General features: G+C 47.6%; 1 protein-coding gene across 6 annotated transcripts in view; it reads right to left on the bottom strand.

Moving 5' to 3' along the window:
* The window catches only part of TNRC6C (trinucleotide repeat containing adaptor 6C), a 157,235-nt gene extending 142,885 nt beyond the window's left edge, over nt 1–14,350 (bottom strand). For all 6 annotated transcript variants that reach the window (XM_077459265.1, XM_077459267.1, XM_077459268.1 and 3 more), the window contains exon 1: nt 13,956–14,350. The gene's annotated coding sequence lies outside the window, so the exon portion shown is untranslated. The remainder of the gene's footprint in view (nt 1–13,955) is intronic.
* Between the last annotated feature and the right edge of the window lie 1,213 nt (nt 14,351–15,563).

Raw genomic sequence — 15,563 nt, 5'->3', positions numbered from 1 at the left:
CATATATACACACTGCAGCGCCTTCAAGAGCCATAGCAGACGTGCACCCGCTGCACGGCGGGCATGATCCCAGCCGGCCACCCACGAGATCGTGTGCACAAGAGCAGGAATGGGGATTTGTGTGTATACGCACAAATCCTTCTCCTGTCAGGGGAGGAGAAACAGATTGTAGTTCCTACCAAGTAGGAACAACAATCTGTCTCCCCCCCCCCCCCAGTCAGTCCAATCCCCTCACAGTTAGAACACACCCTTGATCGCCCCTTGTGTTAACCTCTTCCCTGGCAGTGACATTTATACAGTAATCGCTGTATAAATGTCAATGGTCCCAAAAAAAGTGTCTGATGCAATACCAATAAAAATTGCTGATCGCCAGCATTACTAGTAATTATATATATATATATATATATATATATATATATATATATATATATATATATATATATATATATATATATATATACACACATATATATACACACACACACACACACACATACACTTATTGCAATTTGTTTACCAAAAATATGTAGAAGAATACACATTGGCCTAAACTGAGGGGGAAAAAAAATTTTTATATATATTTTTGCGGGATATTATAGCAAAAATTAAAAAAAAAAAAAATGTATTTTTTTTTCAAAATCAACGCTTTTTTTGTTTATAGCGCAGGTGATCAAATACCACCAAAAGAAAGCTCTGTTTGTGGGGGGGGGGGGGGGGGGGGGAGGAGGTCAATTTTGTTTGGGAGCCACGTTGCACAATTGTCAGTTAAAGCGCCACAGTGCAAAATCGCAAAAAGTGCTCTGTTCTTTGGCCAGAAAAATGGTCCGGGGCTTAAGTGGTTAAAGGACAAGTTTACCTCTGTGGAAAAATAAATGCCCATATTTATGCAGGAGGGTGAACAGGAACATTTTATACCCTATATATGGGTTTAAACATGCAACATTATCCTAAGAGCCCATTCACACAGGGGCAACTCCTGATCCGACTTCAGGTCGCCCCTAGTCGCCTCAGGTCGGACAACATTTAAAAAGCAATGTAAGTGAATGAGAGCCGTCTTAATGCACACTACTGAAGTCGCTCCGACTTCAGAAAAGGTTCCTGTACTACTTCTATCCGACTTGTAGGCGACCGGTACCCATTGATTTCAATGGAGATCGCCTCCAAGTCGGATCTCCGTCTATACGGAGGCGACTTTGACAGAATTATTAGCTCTGAAGGGGGAACTCCACGGCAAATTTCTGAAAAAAATTTGGCGTGGGTTCCCCCTCCGAGAGCATACCAGGCCCTTAGGTCTGGTATGGATTCCAAGGGGAACCCCCTATGCCGAAAAAACGGCGTGGGGGTCCCCCCCAGAGCCACACCAGACCCTTATCCGAGCACGCTACCCGGCCGGCCAGGAAAGGGGGTGGGGACGAGCGGGCGGCCCCCCCCCTCCTGAGCCGTACCAGGCCGCGTGCCCTCAACATGGGGGGGGTGCCTTGGGGGAGGGGGGGCGTGCGGCCCCCCCACCCCAAAGCATCTTGTCCCCATGTCGATGAGGACAAGGGCCTCTTCCCGACAACCCTGGCCGTTGGTTGTCGGGGTCTGCGGGCGGGGGGCTTATCGGAATCCGGGAGCCCCCTTTAATAAGGGGGCTCCTGGATACCGGCCCCCCACCCTATGTGAATGAGTATGGGGTACAATGTACCCCTACCCATTCACCTGTAAAAAAAAAAGTAAAAAAAAACACATCACACAAGGGTTAAAATAGTTTATTGCACAGCTCCGGGGGTCTTCCGTCTTCGGGGTCTTCTCGCCGGACTCCTCCGCTATCTTCTGCTAGCTCTTTTACTAGCGGAGGAGTCCGGCTTTCTTCCTCCCCGCCGCCGGCCTCTTCTCCCGACTTCGGGGGTCTTGTCCCCCTCTTCGGTTCTTCTGCCGGGCCACCGCGCCTTCTTATAGCTCTTTTGCAGGCGGTGGCCCGGTCTTCTGCCGCCGCCTTCCGTTCTTCTTCTTCTTCTTCTTCTTCTTCTTCTTCTTCAGGAGATGTTGACACGACGCTCTCTCCGGCCACAATGCCAGGGACGCGCTCCGCTGCCACTTATATAGGGACAATGGGGCGGTGTCACATGGGTTGATGTCACATGGGTTGGTCACATGGGTTGATGTCACATGGTGACCCGCCCCCTTACCATGTGACCAACCCATGTGACATCAACCCATGTGACACCGCCCCATTGTCCCTATACAAGTGGCAGCGGAGCGCGTCCCTGGCATTGTGGCCGGAGAGAGCGTCGTGTCAACATCTCCTGGAGAAGAAGAAGAAGAAGAACGGAAGGCGGCGGCGACAGAAGACCGGGCCACCGCCTGCAAAAGAGCTATAAGAAGGCGCGGTGGCCCGGCAGAAGAACCGAAGAGGGGGACAAGACCCCCGAAGTCGGGAGAAGAGGCCGGCGGCGGGGAGGAAGAAAGCCGGACTCCTCCGCTAGTAAAAGAGCTAGCAGAAGATAGCGGAGGAGTCCGGCGAGAAGACCCCGAAGACGGAAGACCCCCGGAGCTGTGCAATAAACTATTTAAACCCTTGTGTGATGTGTTTTTTTTTACTTTTTTTTTTACAGGTGAATGGGTAGGGGTACATTGTACCCCATACTCATTCACATAGGGTGGGGGGCCGGTATCCAGGAGCCCCCTTATTAAAGGGGGCTCCCGGATTCCGATAAGCCCCCCGCCCGCAGACCCCGACAACCAACGGCCAGGGTTGTCGGGAAGAGGCCCTTGTCCTCATCGACATGGGGACAAGGTGCTTTGGGGTGGGGGGGCCGCACGCCCCCCCTCCCCCAAGGCACCCCCCCATGTTGAGGGCACGCGGCCTGGTACGGCTCAGGAGGGGGGGGGGCCGCCCGCTCGTCCCCACCCCCTTTCCTGGCCGGCCGGGTAGCGTGCTCGGATAAGGGTCTGGTGTGGATCTGGGGGGGACCCCCACGCCGTTTTTTCGGCGTAGGGGGTTCCCCTTGGAATCCATACCAGGCCTAAGGGCCTGGTATGCTCTCGGAGGGGGAACCCACGCCAAATTTTTTTCAGAAATTTGCCGTGGAGTTCCCCCTTGAGCTCATTCTCTGCTTGGCCTCGGCAAAAGTCGCCTGGCCTGGGGCGACTTGTAAGTCGTCCCAAGTCGGGCTTGAAGTCATCACAAGTCGTTTTGAAGTCGTCCCAAGTCGCGCTGTGATCTTAACTCAAGTCGTGTCCAAGTTGCCTGACTCAAGTCGCCTACAAGTCGTGTTGCCCCTGTGTGAATGGGCTCTAAAGGTGAACCTATTCTTTATCATATTAAAATATTTATTCTCCCCGTCTGTGTACAGGCAGCCTTGATGTTATGCAACGGCCACAAAAGTCTTTCTTGCCACATCTCTTCATTAGGGCTTACATGCTAGGGCATTTGTTTGTGTCAGAACTGCTCTTCTTCCTACACAAGTCTTAAATCCAAGCAGAAAGCATGCTGTAGTTGTGTTTAAAAGCACTTACTTGTATGCATAGCATACTAGCTCATTATGAAATATTCACCTTGGATCGAAGCGCCCGCAGCACTCCCCGTACACTGGTCTGGCCACATGGCCCCCAGAGTTATTCCCGGGTATCGCAGGCTCCGGTGGTGTGATTGGCCGGAAGCTGCGATGACGTCACTCCCACGCGAGCTGCTGGTAGCGGCACGTACGAGCTGTTGCTTCAGTGGCGATGACGTCGGCACATGCGGATACAGGGGATATCTCCTAGACCGCGCACGTTTAGGATACATTATAGGCTTACCCTTAGTAAAAATTGGACAAGGGTTAGAAACCGATTGGTTACTATGCACAGCTGCACTAGTTGCTGTGTGCATCAGTTTTAGTAAATCCCCCCCTTTGTGTCAATCCCGCCGCACAGCTCCTGGGTGCCATAAATCTAGCATTCCATGCAAAACTGGTATGTTGGGACACTTAGTGCAAAATCCCAGAAACAACCCCACCCTTCTCCTGAAACCTTTCCTCTCTACCCCAACATTTTCCAGCTGGAGTAAAGAGCTGTATTGTCCCCCAAGTACATCAGGGGTTCATACTGTATACACACCGCCTTTCCTGCCCTGACTCCATGCCAAGTTCTTGGCCACTTTTCTAGCTAAACCGACTGAAGAAATTGGCAGTGAATGCAACCACACGTGAATGTGCTACATTTTATACCGATGCCAGTACAGGAAAGTTTACACAAAAGAATACAAAGTCTCCAACGTTTTACCCCATAATCCTAGGATTAAAAGAACACACATTTGTGTCAAACTACAGGACACAAAAACCATTAGAAAGCCTCTATGGTCATCCATGTGAGCCATGGAGGAAGAACAATAGAGATCAATCTGACAAATGTCAAACTACAAGGCAAGACAGTGAAATAATCAACTTTATTATTAGTATCTTACGGGGTCACCAGGCAGATTCATTCCCTGTCCTATAATTATCAATTAGGTGATTGACTTTAAAGCTGAACTCCAGGCAGATACAAGACAAAATTATTGCAGCTCTGTAATTAATAGATCAGTGCAGTCCTTTCACACCATATTGCACATAAAAACTCACCACAACACATTGAAAATGCATGTGTGTTAACATGCAATTTCATGTGTGTTGGCATGTGTCCTCTGTAGTGAAGTGACAGGTCCCTGGAAGGATAAAAATACTATTCTTTTTATATTTTAAAGTGGAGTTCCACATATATATATATATATATATATATATATATATATATATATATATATATATATATATATATATATATATATATATTTAATGTGCATAAAAAAAAATTGGAGAATATTTTTTTTTTTTTTACTCACCTCTAATGCCTGTTGCTAGGGGGTCCCTTGTAATCTGCCTCCTTCTGCACCTGATGTCACTTCCCTCAGCACAGGAAAGGAGATCACCTCTCCCCCCTCCCTCTAGGCAATCATCTGGGACAAGCGTCAGGTCCCAGATGATTGCATGGCCAGTCACGGTGCGACTCATGCATGCGCAGTGGGTGCCCGGCTGTGAAACCACAGCTGGGCGCCCAGTTACAATGCCGGCGCTGCCAAGCAGAGGGGAAGACGAGTGGGGCTTCGATCCCCTACATTGCTGGACCCTGGGACAGGCAAGTGTTCGATTATAAAAAGTCAGCAGCTGCAGCGTTTGTAGTTTTGTGTGTTTTTTTTTTTTTAAACGGAACTCCGCTTTAAGTTTTAGTTGCACTGGTGTGTTAAAATGCAGATAGGTTGCAATTCCACACAACACACATTTACACAACATTGTGGTGTGAAAAAGGCAAAAAGAAAAGCACTGTTTTCTATTAGGGTTGCACCCATACCGGTTTCTCCGGCACAGTGGTGTAATGGGCGGCACAGTGGTGTAATGGGCGGCACAGTGGTGTAATGGGCGGCACAGTGGTGTAATGGGCGGCACAGTGGTGTAATGGGCGGCACAGTGGTGTAATGGTTAGCACTCTCACCTAGCAGTAAAAAGGGTCACTCGTTTGAATCCCAACCACGACACTACCTGCTTGGAGTTTGCATGTTCTCCCTGTGCCTGTGTGGGTTTTAAACCAGTACTCTGGTTTCCTCCCACACTCCAAAGACATGCAGGTAGGCTAATTGGCTTCTGTCCTAAATTGGCCCTAGTATATGAATGGGGACTTTGTATTGTGGGCTCCTTGAGGGTAGGAACCAATGTGAGTGTGCAATGTACAGGGATAGGGGTAGACACTCACTCAGGTTGAACTGGATGGACTGGTGTCTTTATTCAACCTTACAAACTATGAAACTATGAATATGATCATTTTGGTCAGGTACTCACCAATACAGAGTACCGATACCTTTGCGGTGCAATTTGAGTCCATACAAAAAGAATGGGCTCAAAATCACAAATCGCATGCAATTTGAACAGGAATGCGTTGTCACTATTACAATTCGGACAAGAATCGCACAACATTCCTGTTCAAATCACATGCAATTCTTTGCAGTGCAATTTGAGCCCATTCATTTTGTATGGCCTGAAATTGCACTGCAAAGGTATTGGTTTCGGCTAATGAAGCATTTATACAAGTTCTCATGCAAATACTCGGTATTAGTGCAACCCTTTTTTCTGGGGACAACTCAAAATGTTAGATGTACCCTCACTGTTATTCCCAGTGACACTGATGATCAGGACAATTAGAGAGAATGAATCTCCCTAATCAAGACACAGAACAATAAAATCCTTAGAGGTTCTGGCCCATTATTACTGGATCTAAATCTGAGAAAGTCTTCCCTTTGGTTTTACTTGAAGCATTTATTCCTTCCTAATGTGTTATGCAAAGTATGGGCAGAATGACATTCAAGCTGTGCTAAAAAGGTACAGAAGCGCGTTGGTATTTTGCATGTTACCATTTGGAAGGTGCTTGTTTAACCTGAGAAAAACGCACAGCTGACAGGAAATTAATGCTTTTTTAAGTGCTGCAAAAGAAAAGATAGACAGGAAAGTGCACTAATCACAACCTTCACAATGCTCCCCATAAGGCTGAGCAGCACTAGCAAAATGTTAAAAAATGTTTTAAGTGTAATTCACCTTTTCTGAAAGGGTGAACCCTGCACGCACACCCTCCCTGACCCCACCCCCGTCGTACTTACCTCTGCGGGTGATGAGCTGTCAGTGCCCACACAGCTGATGTAGTTCAGGGATCTGAAATTCACGCTTTTCTTCCTATAGGGTCTCCAGGATGGATCAGAGCAATTCTGTTTGGTCAAAGTGGCCATGGGCCAGCACTGACCAATCAGAATTGCTCAAATCAGTCCTGGAAGCTCTACAGAAAGAAGAGTCCTGGATTACTACAGCAGCTGCCTGTGAACTGACAGCTCATCACCCATGGATGTAAATACAGTTGGGACTGAAAGGGTGAAGAGGGTGTTAGTTAACCCCTTCGTTTTACCTTTAAAAAAAAAAAAAAACAACAAACCCTTTACCAGCCCTCCTTGTATTTAAAGTCAATTCTTCTCTGTTTTAAATAGTGTGGTGAGGGGTTAAACCCCTGCCAGGTTTTTACTGAGGTGTCCCCATTTAAAAGAGTTTGTTAATGTAAAGAAAACATTTCTTCTACAGTTCCCCAGTGCATTTATTTAAAAAAATATGCTGTATAATAGCCGACTTCAGAGTGTCGTTCGGCACTCAGCTGACTGCCCGCTGGTCTCTTCACCTGATGCGATAGCTGCAGGGGGCAGTGCAGGGAAACCCAAGCTGACGTCAGCTGAATCAAGGAGAGGAGGAGACCGGCGGGCAGTCACATGAGCAACGAAAGGCGCTCTGAAGCGACGATACAGCACATTTAAAAAAAAAAAAAAAAAAAAAAAAGACATTCACTGGGAACTTAGTGTTATATATAATCAGAGGCAACTATAGAAGAAAAATACTTTTTTCTTCTATAGCAGGAGAGGATCAGGGTGCTGTCAGGCAGAGGGGGGAGGGGGGGAGAGCACCCAGGAGACACAGAGTAGGCTGGGGATGACAGGGGCATGTACGGGATGGTGTCAGTGCTCAGCAGAGAAACACAAAAAAGGTGTTGTTTCTCTCCAGTATCTGAACACCCAATGTTCTAAAGGAGGGCTGCAAGACCTTTTGACACTACCATCCTAAACTGTCGGTATCACACTTCAAAGACCAAGACACCAGAGCGCAGGAGAAGTTGTTGTTTTTGTCAGTGCTCAGCAGCCCTGATACATCTGAGTCTGCGCAGAGAGGGGAGGGTAGAAACTGGCAGGATGAGCCAGTTTGTTTTTTTTAGGTTAGAGAGGGCCAAATGACACAGCACAAGCACTGTGCTGTATAACAGCTTTAAAGTGGATGTAAACCCCTCCAACAACATTTTTAATGGATTCCTCTCCTCCTCTCTCCCGCTCACAACTGCAGTGGGCAGGGCCGAGCTGTCAGCGGGGAGATCAGACAATCAGCTGAGCGCCTGGAGCCGCACTCATACAAGGTACAGATTGGAGGCTTTTTTTACATTAAACAGTCATGGGGACACATTAAGGTACAGAGGGGATACGATTTTATAGCAGATAAAATAGAGCGGGCGGGGGGGGGGGGGGGGGGGGGGGTGCACAGACACAGGGAGAGCTGCAGACAGAAAAGCTGTGGCTGACGGAATCACACAAATATCATGGGGCTCAGCAGCCATGATTATCGTGGTCTGTTTGCAGAGGGGAGGGTATAGCCAGGCAGGATCACCCAGGTTTTTTAGGGTACACAGGAGGCCAAATGACAGCACAAGTACTGTGCTGTATAACATGCTTTAAAAAGGAACAGGATCTGGGTTGTTTCTTTTTGGGTTAACAAACGCTTTAAGGTTGGAGTTGTCACCAGAACAAGAGCACAGGGGAAATCTTCCAATGGGTACATTCCAGTGACAACGGTTAGAGAACATGCCTCTTGTCCTGTTGTTCCTACACAACAGAGGGTGAGGGGAAACCTCCCAGGTGGAACATAGATTTAAAAATATAGAGAATATGGGGGGGGGGGGGGAATCATTCTACACCAGGGGTAGGCAACCTTAAAGAGGTAGAGATCTACCTGAACAACTTGGGAGCAGTCAAAGATCACCAGGCAGAGTGTCACCTCCTCAATCCAATTATAAACCTTTATTTGCTTACTATCGTGTTGCAATCACATGCATTGCACGGCAAGCATGGGTTTAAATCAAGTGGTGAGGAGACAACACATCACCACCTGTCAAACACACTCCGAATACTTTTTTTATTTTTTTTGGAGCAGTAGTGCTTGCTGCACATGGGCTCTAAGCTGCACTCTTAGGACTCGTTCACACGTAAAAGCCTGTGGTCGAGTTGTGGTTTTACCGCCCCCAGTCCCTACCCCCTTTAGCTTCTGAGGCAGCAGCCAAAAGGTGTACAGATGCTGCAGTAGAAATCGATCCCCGTTGCTTTTGGTGCATGGTACCACCTGGCAATCTTCACCCATTCAAGTAAATGGGGCCAATCTGTATGGGACAGGAGCCAGCACCACAGAGGAGGCATCAGCTTCTTGTTCCCTGCTACAGCTCCAAGTAGTCCTCCTGTATTGCACTCTGTCTGATGCTCTGGGATGGCAGATCAGCCCAGACCGCAATCTACCAGTCACCTGTCTGCAATCTACTGGTTGCTGACCCCCAATCTACACTACGCTACATTAAAAAAAATGGCTTTCAACGCAAGTCAAAATACATGCTTTATCAAATGTCAAACATGTAAAAATGTAATGAATGAAATTCCAAACACCCCCTCCCCAGAATTAAAGGCAAGTCTGGTGTCCCTATAGATATTCAAATACCCCTTTACCCTACCGCACTCTTCTAGGCACTCCCCCCCCCCCCCCCCCAACATTGTGGAGGGGCGGAGCAAGCTTTTTTTTTTTTTAGCTGCAGCACAGATCAGGATACCAGTATGGATAAGCCACACCTTCTACAAGGGGGGGATGGGGTGTAGTACCCATGTTTTCCATTATGTGGAACTGCCTTATAGAAGTCTATGGGGCTGTACTGCACAGGCACAGCCAGGAGGGGGAGCATTCTACCACTGGACATCAGCAAACAACAAAAGGCAATGACTGCTGGTTTTCAGTAAGTACTTTATACCTCCATATAAAAAGCCAGCAGAGATGGGGGCCTGCTAACATATACCAGAATCTTTTTTTTTTATAATGTCCCCATTCATGTACTTGTTAAATCCTCACAAGCCACACCCCCCTGATCCCCCAATCAGGAGGAACCACACTGTAAAGATCACCAAAAGTCACATGACTTCCTGCAGCGGGAACACCTAGCGCCATGTCCACCAGTAACAGCACTTGAGCCTTAGCTGGTCTCTCCATACACAGCTGCCAATCAGTTTCTAGAGGGGCTGAGGGTATACAACCCATCCATGGGGCTGTCAGTGTGTGGAGACTGTGCCAGGTAATGGAGCCACCCAATGATAGAAGCAGAGGCTGGGGAGATTCTATATGGTAATTACATAGAGATCACAGGAGGCAATCGGAGTAAAGCTGGCCATACAATCTCCCTTATGATGGCCACACACTATACAATCTCCTTTATGATGGTCATACGCACACTATACAATCTCCTTTATTGTTGGTCATACGCACACTATACAATCTCCTTTATGATGGCCACACACTATACAATCTCCTTTATGATGGCCATACACACACTATACAATCTCCTTTATGGTCGGTCATGCACACTTCAGTTTCTACATCTGATCAATTCCGATCAGCCAGAGTAAAAATGTATCAATCGACAGCACTGAGGTGCTTGGGTCATGAATCTGATTGATCGGATTAGAACACTGCATGATGGAAACCAAATGTGATCGATAACATATTTGTATCTCATCAATCGGAAACCACATCCCTGTCAGTCATATGAATGGACTGGGTTGTGGACTGTAGATCAATTATTACTATGGGGAGAGACTGATCAGAAAAAGCAATCAATTGTTTATCACACTGCGTGTATGGCCACCATTATGCTGACTATACAATCTGATTGTACAATCGCTCTGATTTACCATCAATCACGTAGTGCACAGACCTGCCTGAATACAATCGGAATGGATGGCTGGTTGTTCCTCATATTACACAGGATTGGGAACTCTAAAGGTGGCCTCACACTATACAATCTGCTTTAGAACTATCACAGCTATGTAAGGATAGGATGAGACACAGAAACCATTCAATTTGTGTCCAATCAGGCAGACCCTAATGCCCAGTACACACAATGAGATTATCGGACGAATGATCGTCCATTTTTTTTTTCATGCTAATCTCAGATCGAATCTGAGGAGTTTACTAAAGTCATGAAAATTCTCGTACGACAGAAAAGAAATTCGGAAGTGATGTCATGTGTTGTAAATTGTAATGCATTTTCGAACGCTAGCTGTACTGATTAAATGAAAACCGTACGATCTGACATCGTATGGAAAAAACATTCGTACATGTCCGATAGGATAATAAATCGGATGAACTGTCGTCTCTCAAAAGCTCTGTACTAACGAGCCAATTATCATACGATCGATTTGAAAGCGGTATCTTCTGTACGGTTTTCTGATCGTGTGTACGGGGCTTTACACTATATAGCTGATGGTAAATCTCAAGCACATTGCACAATGTAATTATATAGTGTGTGGCCAGTTATCGTAACTATGAGGACACACCGTAATTTAGTCAATTTGCATCCTATCAGGCAAGCCCCCGCAGCATATGATTAAATTGTAATGTGTGTGGTGATCTTAAAAAGGGAGGTACAGCCAAAGCTTCTCCTATGGATCACAGGATTGCAATTCGTTTTGTGCTCCTGTGACCCGTTTTCAGCAGAGGGGGGACTGAATTCCGTTCTCTGCTGACATCACACAGATCAGTCCAGGCACCGCGTCATCCCGACTCTGGAAGTCTGGATCCGCCAGGTCCCTGGACTGACACCCTGCTCAGCCCCTCAGCGAGAGCCGCCCCATTCCCGCCCCCTCCACAGCTCAGCGCTCCAATCAGTGGGGGAGCAGAGGAGAGCTGCTGACTGACAGGCAGCAGCTCTCTGCTCAGGGGAGCCGAGAGAACTGAACCATCGGCGGTGTTCAATCGCTCGGTTCTCAGTGTAGAGGCACCTAGGCAAGTATAAATCTAAAACAAACTCAGATTCCCATACTTCTCTTTTAAAAGGAGGAATGTAATGTGTACAGTCACCTTGATGGAGATCGCACAATCAGATTGTACAGTGTATGCCCGTCTTGATGGAGATTGTACAGGCATATCCCACTTTTAAGTACACAATGGGATTTACTAAAGCTTGAAAGTGCAAAATCAGGCTCACTTCTGCATAGAAACCAATGAATTTCTAACCCCGGGTTGTTCAGTTAAGCTTTGGTAATAAAACCTGGAAGCTCATTGGTTTCTATGCAGAAGGGAGCCTGATTTTGCACTTTCCAGCTTTAGTAAATAAACCCCATTGTGTGCTAAAGTGGGGTATGTCTGTACAATCAGATTGTATAGTGTACGCCCATCTTGATGTAGATTGTACGGCCAGTTGTGGTAGAGATGTCATCTATGAGATACAGGGGTAGCTCAGTTACACCCATAACCAATCCCTGCTCTCTAGTAAGGATGATCTCCGGCGTGTTCGCACACAGCCCGTGTTACGGAGCCCGCCAGGAACACGGCACTGCAGAGTGCTAATCACAGACAGTGAGACATTGTCCTGATCCGCAGCTGCAGAGATCGGGAAATGTCTGTCTGTGATTAGCGCAGTGCCAACTTCCTGGTGGGCTCTGCGCTGTTTGCGAACACGCCAGAGCTCATCCTTACTAGAGAGCAGAGTGAGCCCCTCCCCCGATGGGCGGAGCTGGGAATCCTCTCACACAGATGTCCGAGCCCCCTATAGACTGATCTGTGTATAGCGGGCTGTATAGTATATGGCAGTGTTTCTCAACTGCAGTCCTCAAGGCACCCCAACAGGTCATGTTTTCAGAATTCCCTCAGATAAACGGCTGTGGAAATTACTAAGGCAGTGAAACTGATCAATTCACCTGTGCAAAATAATGGAGAGCCTGAAAACATGGCCTGTTCGGGCGCCTTGATGACTGGAGTCGAGAAAGACTGGTGTATGGTCATCTTCAAAGAGATTCAAACGTATCCGGACATCTTAAAAGGAGATTGTACAATCAGATTGTATAGTGTACAGACATCTTGATGTGGATAGTATAGAGCAGTGATTCTCAACCAGGGTTCCTCCAGAGGTTGTAGGGGTTCCTTCAGCATTGGGCAATATCTGCCTCTCTGATAAGTTCCCACTCACACCATTGATATTTTGAGCTATCTGTAAGGAGGTAATTCTTCCCAATGACCACAAGTGTAAGGACCATTCTTCCCACTGACCATCACACTAATGTATCATGAGTTGCAGATCTCTAATTTTTAGCAGGGGTTCCCCGAGACCCGAGAACCATTCCAAGGGTTCCTCTGGGTTGAAAAGGTTGAGAAAGGCTGGTATAGTGTGTGACCGCCTTAAAGGAGATCATACAAATAGATGGTATAGTGTGGGGCCATCTGGATGTGGATTGTACAATCAGATTGTATAGCGTACGGCTGTCTTGATGTGGACTGTATAGTGTGCGAAGGAGATCCTACAGATTGTATGGTGTATGGCCATCCTGAAGTGTACATAAAATCATACTGTATAGTATACAGCTATCTTAAAGGAGATTGGATAGATTATGCCCCAATGATGATCATACAATCAGATTGTACGGCCATCTTGCAGCTCATACAATCAGATTGTACAGTATGCGGCCATCTTGAAGATCGTATAATCAGATTGTACAGCCATCTTGCTAGAGATAATACAGATTGTACAGCCATCTTGCTAGAGATAATACAGATTGTACAGCCATCTTGAAGGAGGAGATCGTACAATCAGATTGTACGGCCATCTTGCTGGAGATGATACAGATTATACAGTATACGGCCATCTTGGAGGAGATCGTACAATCAGATTGTACAGTGTACAGCCATCTTGAAGGACATTGCACAATCAGATTGTACGGCCATCTTGAAGGAGGAGATCGTGCAATCAGATTGTACGGCCATCTTGCTGGAGATGATACAGATTATACAGTATACGGCCATCTTGGAGGAGATCGTACAATCAGATTGTACAGTGTACAGCCATCTTGAAGGACATCGCACAGATTGTACGGCCATCTTGAAGGAGGAGATCGTGCAATCAGATTGTACGGCCATCTTGCTGGAGGTGATACAGATTGTACAGTGTATGGACAGCTGTGGTGCAGATGACATTTGAGATGACGCCCCCTATTTTAGTGAGCCCCTCCCCCCGGTGGGCGGAGCCGGGAACACACAGACGTCAGAGCCCCCCATAGTCGGTGGTCTCCCCTCCCCCAGTACCTGGTCTCGTCTCCCCCAGTCTCTCGGTGGCAGTGGATGGAGTGGTGTCGCCGGTTCCCTCCTATGACTGGGCCGCTGTGGTCTCCGGAGGTGGTGGTGGAGGAGGGGGGAGCTCCGAGGGTCCCGGGGGGGATCCAGGGAGGACGGGTGACGGAGGTTTAGCGCCAGGACCACGTAGAGCCAGTGATAGGAGATGAAGGCGCCTCTCCCCGGCCAGGCTCCCAGCACACAGCGCTCGCTCTCCGTCTCTCTCCTCCTTCAGGTGTGGGCGGGCCCCGCTCTTCCTCTCCGCACGTCCTCCGCTTCCCTTCACCAAGCTCCAGCCGTTCTGCCGATAGGAGACAGAAGAGAGGCAGCCGCGGCCATTTTGTTGCTAACTGACAAGAAGCGAAGAAGGGGGCGCGGCAATGCAAATGAAGTCTTTGGGCTGCCTTAGATTCCAGGGCCGTCATTGGCCAGCAAGTTCTCAATGGGCGGGGGGCAAAGGGGGCGGGCCGAGGGAGGAAAATGGCAAAGAATTTCAGCCGATTAGAGAGAGCCGAGGGTGGGCGTGTCGGGATGATGGGCATGAGGTGGGGGAGGAGCCGGGCGGTGGGGGACAAACAAGAGCCGAGCGAGGCTTTAGGAGCCTCTGGAGGTTGCCTTGACGATGTGGGGCGGGGCCAGGCTTGTTTATGGGGGTTTTTCCCCGTATTGACTGGTCCGTGGGTTGGTTATTACGCTTGCGCTAAAATAAAAAGGATGAGTGCGCATGCGTTAGCTGGCTGGTTGCGGTGGGAGCTTTAGTGTGCGTATCAGTGGTGGGTCACGTTGACTGGCTGGCTGTGTATGTGGTGGGGGGTGAGCAGGAGAGGATCTCTGCTTGTCAGTGTCGTTGTTCTTCTCTTATGACATCCAGTACAGCTCATATGTCACATTCATCCATTGCCTCCTCCCTCTTAACCCTTTCCTGTCCAGATCCATTTTCAGCTTTGAATGACAATCACTTAAGCCCCTGACCATTTGGCTGGCCAAAGACCAGAGCACGTTACGATTCGGCACTGCGTCGCTTTAAATTACAATTGCGCGGTCGTGCGATGTGGATTCCGAACAAAACTGGCGTCCTTTTTTTCCCACAAATAGAGATTTATTTTGGTGGTATTTGATCACCTCTGCGGTTTTTATTTTTTGCTCTGTAAACAAAAAAAAGAGCGTCAATTTTGAAAAAAAAAAACACATTATTTTTTACATTTTTCTATAATAAATATCCCCCAAAAATATATTTAGCACTGACCCCCGAAGGAGCTGCTGGTTTTATTGGGCTTACCGTCACCTTCTTGACCTCGTCTCTGTCTAGGGTTTCCCATGGTAGATGGCCCAAAGAAATGCAGAAACTCACACTGGATCTTTCTTTTGGGTATTTATTTAGAACAGGAACAAGATTTCTCAGTTTAAGGTAGAGGAGGAAGTTCAGGTATTTTGGACTGTCAAAAATGGAAAGTCTTTATGGAAGGAATCCAGAGAATAACCGTTTCACAGTTGGATTCTCACAACCTCCGGATAGACCTCTCACTAGGCCTAGCAGCCGGTAGGGTGTTAAGTAAAGTCTCTGCCACAGACTTGATTGAG

The sequence above is a fragment of the Lithobates pipiens genome, unplaced genomic scaffold (assembly GCF_037356315.1).
Source record: "Lithobates pipiens isolate NorthernLeopardFrog02 unplaced genomic scaffold, aLitPip1_a1.2 Scaffold_28, whole genome shotgun sequence".
Lineage (NCBI taxonomy): Eukaryota > Metazoa > Chordata > Amphibia > Anura > Ranidae > Lithobates > Lithobates pipiens.
The sequence above is the reverse complement of the archived record's forward strand: the minus strand, read 5'-3'. Positions and strand labels throughout refer to the sequence as shown.